Source organism: Mus pahari, chromosome 5 (genome assembly GCF_900095145.1).
Source record: "Mus pahari chromosome 5, PAHARI_EIJ_v1.1, whole genome shotgun sequence".
Taxonomy (NCBI): Eukaryota; Metazoa; Chordata; class Mammalia; order Rodentia; family Muridae; genus Mus; species Mus pahari.
The window spans coordinates 42,134,803-42,144,039 of NC_034594.1; positions in this window are offsets into that span (position 1 = coordinate 42,134,803).

Below are 9,237 nucleotides of genomic sequence, written 5' to 3' on the forward strand. Positions count from 1 at the left end.
GGTGACACACACCTGTAACCCCAGCACTTAGAACATAGAGGGAGAAAGATGAGGACTTCAAGGACATCCTCAGCTTCGAAGCTAGTTCAATGCCAACCTGAGCTAGAAGAGACCCTATCTCAAAATTAATTAATTAATTAATTAATTAAAAGGGAAAAGCCATCCTGAGTTACAATTCATTCAGGTTACATAGTGAGGTCCTGGTTTTTTTTAAAAAAGATTTATTAATTTATTTTATGTATATGAGTACACTGTAGCTGTACAGATGGTTGTGAGCCTTCATGTGGTTGTTGAGAATTGAAATTGTTAGGACCTCTGCTCACTCTGGTCGGCCCTGATTGCTCTGGCCCAAAGACTTTATTTATAAGTACACTGTAGTTGTCTTCAGATGCACCAGAAGAGGGCGTCAGATCTCATTATGGATGGTTGTGAGCTACCATGTGGTTGCTGGGATTTGAACTCAGAACTTTCAGAAGAGCAGTCAGTGCTCTCACCTGCTGAGCCATCTCACCAGCCCAAGGCGCTGTCTTAAAACTAAAATAAAAAAAGAAGGACTGGGGATATGGCTCAAATGATAAAGCTCTTGCCTTGCAAGCATAGGACATGAGTTCAATTTCATGAATGTTAGCATTCCTTCTGTGCTCTGTCCAACAGTTACCTGGCAACAGCCAGGTAGGCCTGGCTTGTTATAAAAGGGGCTGATTGGTCCCTCCTCACTCTCTGTCCCTTCTCTTTCTCTGACTCTCTTCTCTCTCTGACTCTCTTCTCTCTCTGACCCCTTTCTCACTCTCTACCCTTACCCCTACCCCCTACTCCCTGTCCATGTGTTCCTGGGTTCGTTCTCTCTCTCTCTCTCTCTCTCTCTCTCTCTCTCTCTCTCTCTCTCTGCCTCTGCTCTCTTCTCAACTCCCCTTCCCATGCCTATTCTATAGTATGCCCATTATATGGCTGGTACCTCAGAGAGAAAGGATGCCTCAGCATGGGCCCACCAAGGTACCCCTCCCATCTCACCATACTGTGCTCCACAAAACATTCTGGTCTTTTTATAAAACACAACAATGAACCTATGTAAAAAAGCCAGGCATAATGGTATATAGTTATAACTCAGCACTGGAAGGCAGAGAAAGCCAGATCCCTGAGCCTCTGGCTAACTAGCTTAACCTACTTGTTGAGCTCCAGGCCAGTGGGAGACTCTGCTTCAAAACAGAAGGAGATAGGGCCAGGGAGATAGATCAGAAAGCATCACATGGCTTGCTACCAAACCTCAGTATGATCCCCTGGACCTACATGGAAGAATAGACTTCTGTGGGTTGTCCTCTGACCTCCACATATGTGCATGCACAAATGAAACCTTCCAAGTAAAAAAATTAGTTACTAAAAACAAATATTATATATATATATATATATATATATATATATATATATATATCCAATTTTAAAACCAAGGTAGATGATCCTTAAGTATGACACCTGAGGTTGACATCTACTCTCCACACAAATGAACATGCACCTACATGTACAGCCACACATATGTGCCTCTGTACATACAGAATACGCACAGACAAATATGGAGTAGCCAGATATGGTAGCTTTCACCTATAATCCAGCTACAAGATGACCACCAGAAGTTTGAGGCAATCCTGGGATAGGTTTTGTATTCAAACCTCTTAGCTACAGACTGTAAGAGATCCTGTTGGTGATGGTTTTGGTTTTTGTTGTTGTTGCTGTTTTCGTTTGGTTTGGGTTTTTTGTTTTTTTGTTTTTTAATCCCAAAGCCACAGAGACTCCCTTCCTCTTCACCCCAAGAACCTGGTGATGATGTGGGGTCAGACTTGTGCATGTAGATGTGTGTACAGAGACTGCTAGCTGACCACACAGCAGCAGAGCAAAGCCATTGAGTGGTGTTTACAACAGCCTAAACTCCAGGAATGGAAGAAAGATCCATTGTGGATGTTAACATGTACAGGGATCTGAGAGGATCCTGAACACAGGTATCAGCCACGTGTACAAGTCACCAGCTAGGGTCAAGAGGGACTGACAGGCACAGAGATGGAGAGGCAATCGGAGCTTCGAGGCTGGGCACAGTCCTGCTCAGTTGGCATAAGAAATGTGAGGGTAACTGCTGAAAAGAAATAGATGAGTCCAGGCTGCAAACAGCCACTTCTAGCCTAACTTGTTTGGTCTCCTGAGAAGACACATCCATACCACCCACACAGTGAGCTCCAGAAGATAAGCCTAAGGTAAAGCCAGCTCTCCTTAGCTGGGAGCGAATAGAGGTGTGGTTTTGTTGTTTGGTTTGGTTTGGTTTTAGGGTGTTGTGTCTTCCCTTGTATTTACTATTAGTCTGTTCTCCCTCATTATTGTCTCTGCGGCTTTTATTGTATTCTCTCCTTGCTATCTTGCTTCCTATCTTTCTTTCCCTATGGCTTTTGGCTTGTTTGGTTTGTTTGGCTAGTTGGCTTGTTTGTGTTTCCCTACATAGCTCATGCTGGCCCGTAAGTGCTATGAAGCTGATGACGGTCATAGATGCTAGGATCACTTCATTATAATACCGTGTTTGCTGTCAGATAGTACTTTTTGTTACTGCTGCCTGCTTCTTCCCCTCAAAATGGTTATGGGAATCATAAGCCCAAGAGAACCTGGCCCATAATGAGAACCCATAAAACAAGTGGAGGAAAGAAAAAAACAAGATATGTCGTGAAAAATACATTCTTCACAAAATGTCCACAGTTGCAGCAGAAATATGAGAACTATGAAAAAGTAAGGCAATTGAACAACCCCAGAAGCAAGGGGGAGCCCCTTGCTGAATCTAAAGAAAACAAAAAGTGACCAATAAGGGGCTGGAGAGATGGCTTAGTGCTTGAAAGCACAGACTATTCTTCCAGAGGACACAGGTTCAATTCCCAGCACCCATATGTCAGTTCATAAATGTCTATGACCCTAGTCCCTAGATAGCCGATACCTTCTTCTGGCCTTTATGTGTACCAAGCATGTAGGAGACACAGAGACATACATGCAGGGAAAGTACTCATACACATGAAATAAAATTTTTAAAAAATTCTCAAAAAGAGTTCAAATAAGTAGATGAATGAAATAAAGAATTCAATGAAAGATCTGAACATGAGTTCAAACCATGGTGAGAAATTCAATGAAAAAAATTGAAATTAGGTGGGGCAGGGTGATTCAATAATACTAGATATTAAAAACTCAGTAAATCAAATTATAAAAACACAGTGGAAAGTGTCACCAATAAGCTGCATCAAGCAGAGGAAAGAATAACAGGGATTAAGAATAAGGCTGAGGAAATAGTATATTCAGACAGCAATTAAGAAAAGAAATAGGGGGGCTGGTGAGATGGCTCATCAGGTTAAGGTGCCTGCTACCAAGCCTGACAACCCTAGTTGAGTCCCCAAAATACGAATAGTGAAAGGAAAGAAGTGAATCCTGTAAGTTGTCCACCTCTGACGCCCAAACATATACATGTGAACATATCGCACACACACACGCACACACACACACTCATTCTGATGTGTCTGAAGACAGCTACAGTGTACTCATATTAAATAAATAAATAAATAAATAAATAAAAGCAAGAAATTGCTTCCAACAGTTTAAAGTAAAAGGAAATAATAATAAGTGGTGATTGGGGGAAGAGAGGGATGGTGAATGTCTTTAATTCCAGTACTCAGGAGGCAGAAGCAGGTGGATTTCTGAATTCAAGGTTAGCCAGGTCTACAGCCAAGGCTACACAGAGAAATCCTCTATAGAATAAAATAAAACAAACCAACACACACACACACACACAAAAGGAAAGAAAGAGAGAAAGAGTAAATAACAACAGGGGATGAGGGGTAGAAGAAAAGGTGGGAGGGGTGTGGTGCTTTGAATACACTTGACCCATGGGAAGTGGAACTGTTAGGGGGTATGGCCTTGTTAAAGGAAATGTGTCACTACGTAGGTGGGCTTGGAGACTCCTGTGCTCAAGCTCTGTACTTGGTGTCTCCACATGGCTGAAGTTGTGAAGGAACAGATTTATAAATTGGCCAAGAAAGGCCTGACTCCCTCCCAGATAGGTGTGATCCTGAGGGACTCATATGGTATGGCACAGGTCCGTTTTGTGAATGGAAATAAAATCTTGAGAATCCTTAAGTCCAAAGGCCTTGCCCCTGATCTCCCTCGGGATACCTACCATTTGATTAAGAAAAGAGTTGCTGTCCGAAAGCACCTTGAGAGGAACAGAAAGGATAAGGATGCTAAATTCTGCCTGATTCTGATAGAGAGCAGAATTCACCAGTTGGCTCTATAAGACTAAGCGGGTGCTTCCACCCAATCGGAAATATGAGTCGTCCACAGCCTTTGCTCTAGTGGCATAAATGCTGTTGTGTACACAAGTAATAAAATCACTTTGAATTAAAAAAAAAAAAAAGAGCTGTATTGGTCATGGTGTCTCTTCACAGCAATGGAAACCCTAACTAGGACAGGAGGGATAGTAACACTAAGGATATTTGAACAAATCATGTGAAACCCTACTATCTTATAGCTGCATATAATGCATAGCTTATATATATAATACATATAAAGCCAGGTGGAGGTAGTGCATGCTTTTAATCCTAGCACCTGAAAGGCAGAGGCAGGTGGATCTCTGTTAGTGTGAGGCCAGCCTGGTCTACAGAGTGAGTTCCAGGACAGCCAAGGCTACTCAAAAAACCCTGTCTCAAAATAACAAAAACCAATTAATCAATCAATCAATTAATTAATACATATAAAAGAGTTAAATTGGAGTTATCCTACAAAGGGGATAATTACTTGTCCTTCCACAAGTCATAGGTTGCCAAGTAAAAAGCCTGATCAACACTGGGCTAGAGAGATGGTTCAAAGATGGTTCACTAGCTGCTCTGCCAGATGACCCGGGCTTGATCCTTGCACCCACATGGTAGCTCATGTAGCTCAGAAGATCTGGTGCTCTCTTCTGGCCTCTGTGGGTACTGCATACACAGTGTGTGCAGAAATAAATGCAAGTAAAACACCCATACACATAAAAGCCTAGTGGCATGAGACATCTACTCTCAAGTTGTTGCCCCGGGATGAGAGGAGACCTGGAGACCCCTCCGAACAATACAGGCTATTGCCATTGCCCTTGTTGTTCCTTCCACGGCTGCTTGGTCACAGAGCAGGAGAAACCAGTTGGTACCGACCAGGAAGCTTCCTCTCTAGTGGGTAGTCTTCACAGTGCCGGGAAGATGCTACGAAGGCTTCTAGGGGAGGAAAATCTTCTCCACTTTCACCCACCTGTGAACCCTGCGAATTACAATAACAACAACATGGCAAGATATCCCCCAGCATGTACAGTGGCACAAATGTTATGTCAACTGTCTTCTGGTTGGATGTAAGGCTTCCTCTACAGGAAAAAATCTGGCCAAGAACTTACAGCCATGGAGATGATAAGCTCTAAGGGTGAACCTGCTACTATTATTTCATAAATGGATGTAGTATAAAATGGCCCTATAAATACACAGCCCTCAACCCATAGACTAGTGCAGCCTTCATCCCTCATCAGAGAAGTTTCTTCGTATGGTGAATGGTGGCTAGCATAGAAACCCACAACACATCAAAATGCATGGAATAGGTGTCTGTAAAGTGTTCAGCCATAAAAGGTATGTCTACATCATACTCCCAACCCCAAGGCTCAGAGAAGACTGAGGAAGAGCCAGAGGCTGGGGGAGACCAGGACAAAGTAGTGTGTTCTGGATATAACCACTGCATTCATAAGCATACAGCAGCTTTGGTTACTTGTATAAAACCTGCATAAGATGAAGCCAGTCACAATTCTAGCATGGAAGGGGAGGGGCTCACAAGCCCTACCTCAAGCTGAGGCAATACTAGCAACTGATGGGCACTATAGGAGGAGCATCGGATTTCTTTAAAGGTGTGTTCCCTGGTAGGTTAACCGTGCTCCATAGATGGTTCCACAACCATGTGGCAGCACAGATTGATTTAGAGGATTACTATTTTTTAAATGAAGAAGACATGAAGTTGGAGGTATATGGGGCGTGGGTCCAAGAAAAGTTAGGAGGAGTAGGGAGTTGAGTGATTAAAATATGTTGTATGCATGTAAGAAACTCAATGAATCAAAAAATAAAAATAAAAATAAAAAACAAATGTTGCTTAAGATGTGGACAGAAGGTAACTTGTATACTGCTGATGGGAATATAGACTAGTGCAGCCACTATAGAAGTTTGTATGGAGGTTTCCTTAGAAACTAAAAATACATCAACCATTTGACCCAGCTATACTACTCTCGGGCATGTACCTAAAGGGGTCTAAGTTAATATTGCAGAGATAATTGCACATCAATGAAACCAATATTGTTGTTGTGTCCAGTGACAGAGGAAAGGATAAAAAAGTGTGTCTATAGACAATGGAAATTAAGGGTGGTCATGCACTGATAATAAGGAGGGAGAGCCTGTGTTCAAGGCTAGTGGTATAGTCTGAGTGTAATTGGTCCCCAAAGACCCATAGAAGGTGGCACTGTTGGGAGGTGTGACCTTGTTGGATTAGGTGTGGTCTCACTAGAGGAAGTGTGTCACTGTGGGGGCAGGCTTTGAGGATTCCTATGTTCAAGTGTTGCACACAGTCTCCTTTTGTTGCCTGTGGATCAAGACAGAACTCTCAACTCCTTCTCCAGCACCATGTCCACCTCTACTCCACCATGTTTCTCACCATGACGATAATGGACTAATTCTCTAAAACTGTAAGCCAACCCCAATTAAATGTTGTCCCTTATTAAGAGTTGCCCTGGTCATGGTGTATTTTCAGAGCAAATAAAACCCAAACCAAGACAGCTAGCTTGTGTTAAACAGTAAGTTGCAGGCTATCCTAAGCTACACAGGAATACTTTGTCTCCAAATCAAACAAAATAGCCATAAAAAAGAATAGAGTTATATCACTTCCTGGAAAATGGATGTAGCTAGAGATAAGAAAATTGAGCAAACTAGTCTTAGAAAGAAAGAAAGAGAACGTGTATTTTGTACTATTTTCACTCGAAAGTACTAGACTATGTTTTGCTTGCTTGCTTGCTTGTTTGTTTGTTTAAAAGAAGGTTTCTCTGTGTAGCCCTGGCTGTCCTGGAACTCACTCTGTAGACCAGGCTGACCTTAAGAGCTGCCTGCCTTTGCCTCCTGAGTGCTGGGATTAAAGATACATGCTACCACCATTTTGTGATTCCTAGGTTTTATATACATACACACACACACACACACACACACACACACACACACACACACACACACCATGAAAGCAGAGATACAAGCATCAGAGAACAAAGAGGACTAGAGGGAGGGTAGGCAGGAGGAAAGAAGGGGAGTTGGTGAGTGGGGACATGCTTGATGTATTATACTTGAATGTATAATAGCTATGATAATATACTTACTACAACTTAAAACTATTATAGTAGTAGAAAATCACTGAGTTATATTGTACATTGAAAACATGGATGAATTTTGTGGTATATGAATTACATCCAAAATTTTAAAACTTACTTGTTTAATTTTTTGAGTTTGCAATATAATTACATAATTTTCCCCTTCCTTTTCCTCTCTCCAAACTTTCCCATGTGCCTCTACTTGCTCAAATTCATTCATTCTTTTATTAATTGTTGCTATACACATATATACATATATGTAATATATTATGTAATATATATGTATATATTCTTAAATAGCCTGCTCAATCTCTGTTACTTGTATGTATGTTTTAAACTTTTAAAAAAGTCAATGAGGAAATTAAAAAGCTTACAAGAGAAACCCAAATTAAAATCATGCATGCCCACCCAGCCAGCACTGCAGAAGCTACTTACAGGAACCCTGCATAAAGAGAAGGAAAACTCTCACAAGCATAGTGCTCAGAGAAGAGTGAATTGTAGGAGTGAACGCTGCTAAAGAGATGTGACTGAGGGCTTCTCTGGTGAGGGAGTATGTTCTCCCAGTATGATGAAGTCGGCTTGAATAAAGATGCATCTCTAGATGCCCAGGGAAGCCGCTCACAGGGTGCAGTGTCCCAGGTTCACAGAGCATAGGCAGGCAGTGTGTGCTCAGAAGTGCATGCAGGGAAGTGGGACTGACTGAGAGATGGGACTGTGAGGGAAAGTGCATTTGCTGATGATCACACAAGGAAATCTTGTTCAAAGAGATGGTAAGAGGCGCTGTAGGAGTTTGGACTGCCTTGAAAACTATACCATACACCAGAGGGCAGGCAACCTCTGTGAGAGACCCTGTAAGAAAAAAGAAAGGGGCGGGGAGAGGAGGGAGGAAAGGAGGAAGAAGGAAGGAGGGGAGAGAGAAAGGACCTTTTGATAGGGGAGCAGGAAGCAAATTAATGTAGAATTAATGGAGGGTCAGTTCAAAAATCATAAAGTTACTTTTGTGCCATTTTGAACTGCCTTGAAAGGATTGTTCTAATAGGAGTTCATATGGGGTTTGAGGAGGAGGGGTTTGGAACTCGGAAGGCTGTGAAGTGACCATTGTGCAAGTTTAATCAACAGCGGTCACAAACCAGGACAGGAGAAACACAGTCCCAACACTGTTCAGAGGTCCAAATGCAAAGACTCTTCTGAAATTCAAGGTCAACGCTTAGCTGTGAGCCCCTGTACAAGTTTAAAAAAAAAAAAAGTTCCCTTATTTCCAATATACTACGGCACAGGGCAAGTATTCCCCGTCCTAAAAGCAAGGAATAAGAGAAGTGTGAGGAAGGACAAGCCAATGGGTGGTGGTTACTCCTGGTTGTCAACTTGTCTCTATCTGAATGAATTACAATCCAGAAGTGGAGAGCACACCTGTGAGATTTTTCTGCTTGGTTTGCAGTGGGTGGATCCATTTCTAGTCCGGACCTTTGAGGTAGGAAGACACACATCTTTGATCCAGAGCTTGAGGCAGGAAGGCTTTACTCTGAGGCACACCTTCTGCGGGATGCCTATCTAAGACATGGTAGAAGGAAGCTTGTGCCCCTTAGCCTGCTTGCCCTCACCTTGCTAGCACATCCACTTCTTTACTGTCACTAGAGCCTACTTTTGGGGGGGGGGGGTTCTAACAGATACTTTATATCAGCAGAGACATCCAGCATTGCAGCCTGACCAACTACTGAATTCATGAACTTTCCATTCACAGTCAACGATTTTTGGATTAGCTGGACTGCAGTCTGTCAGGCCAATAAGTGGTGTGTGTGTGTGTGTGTGTGTGTGTG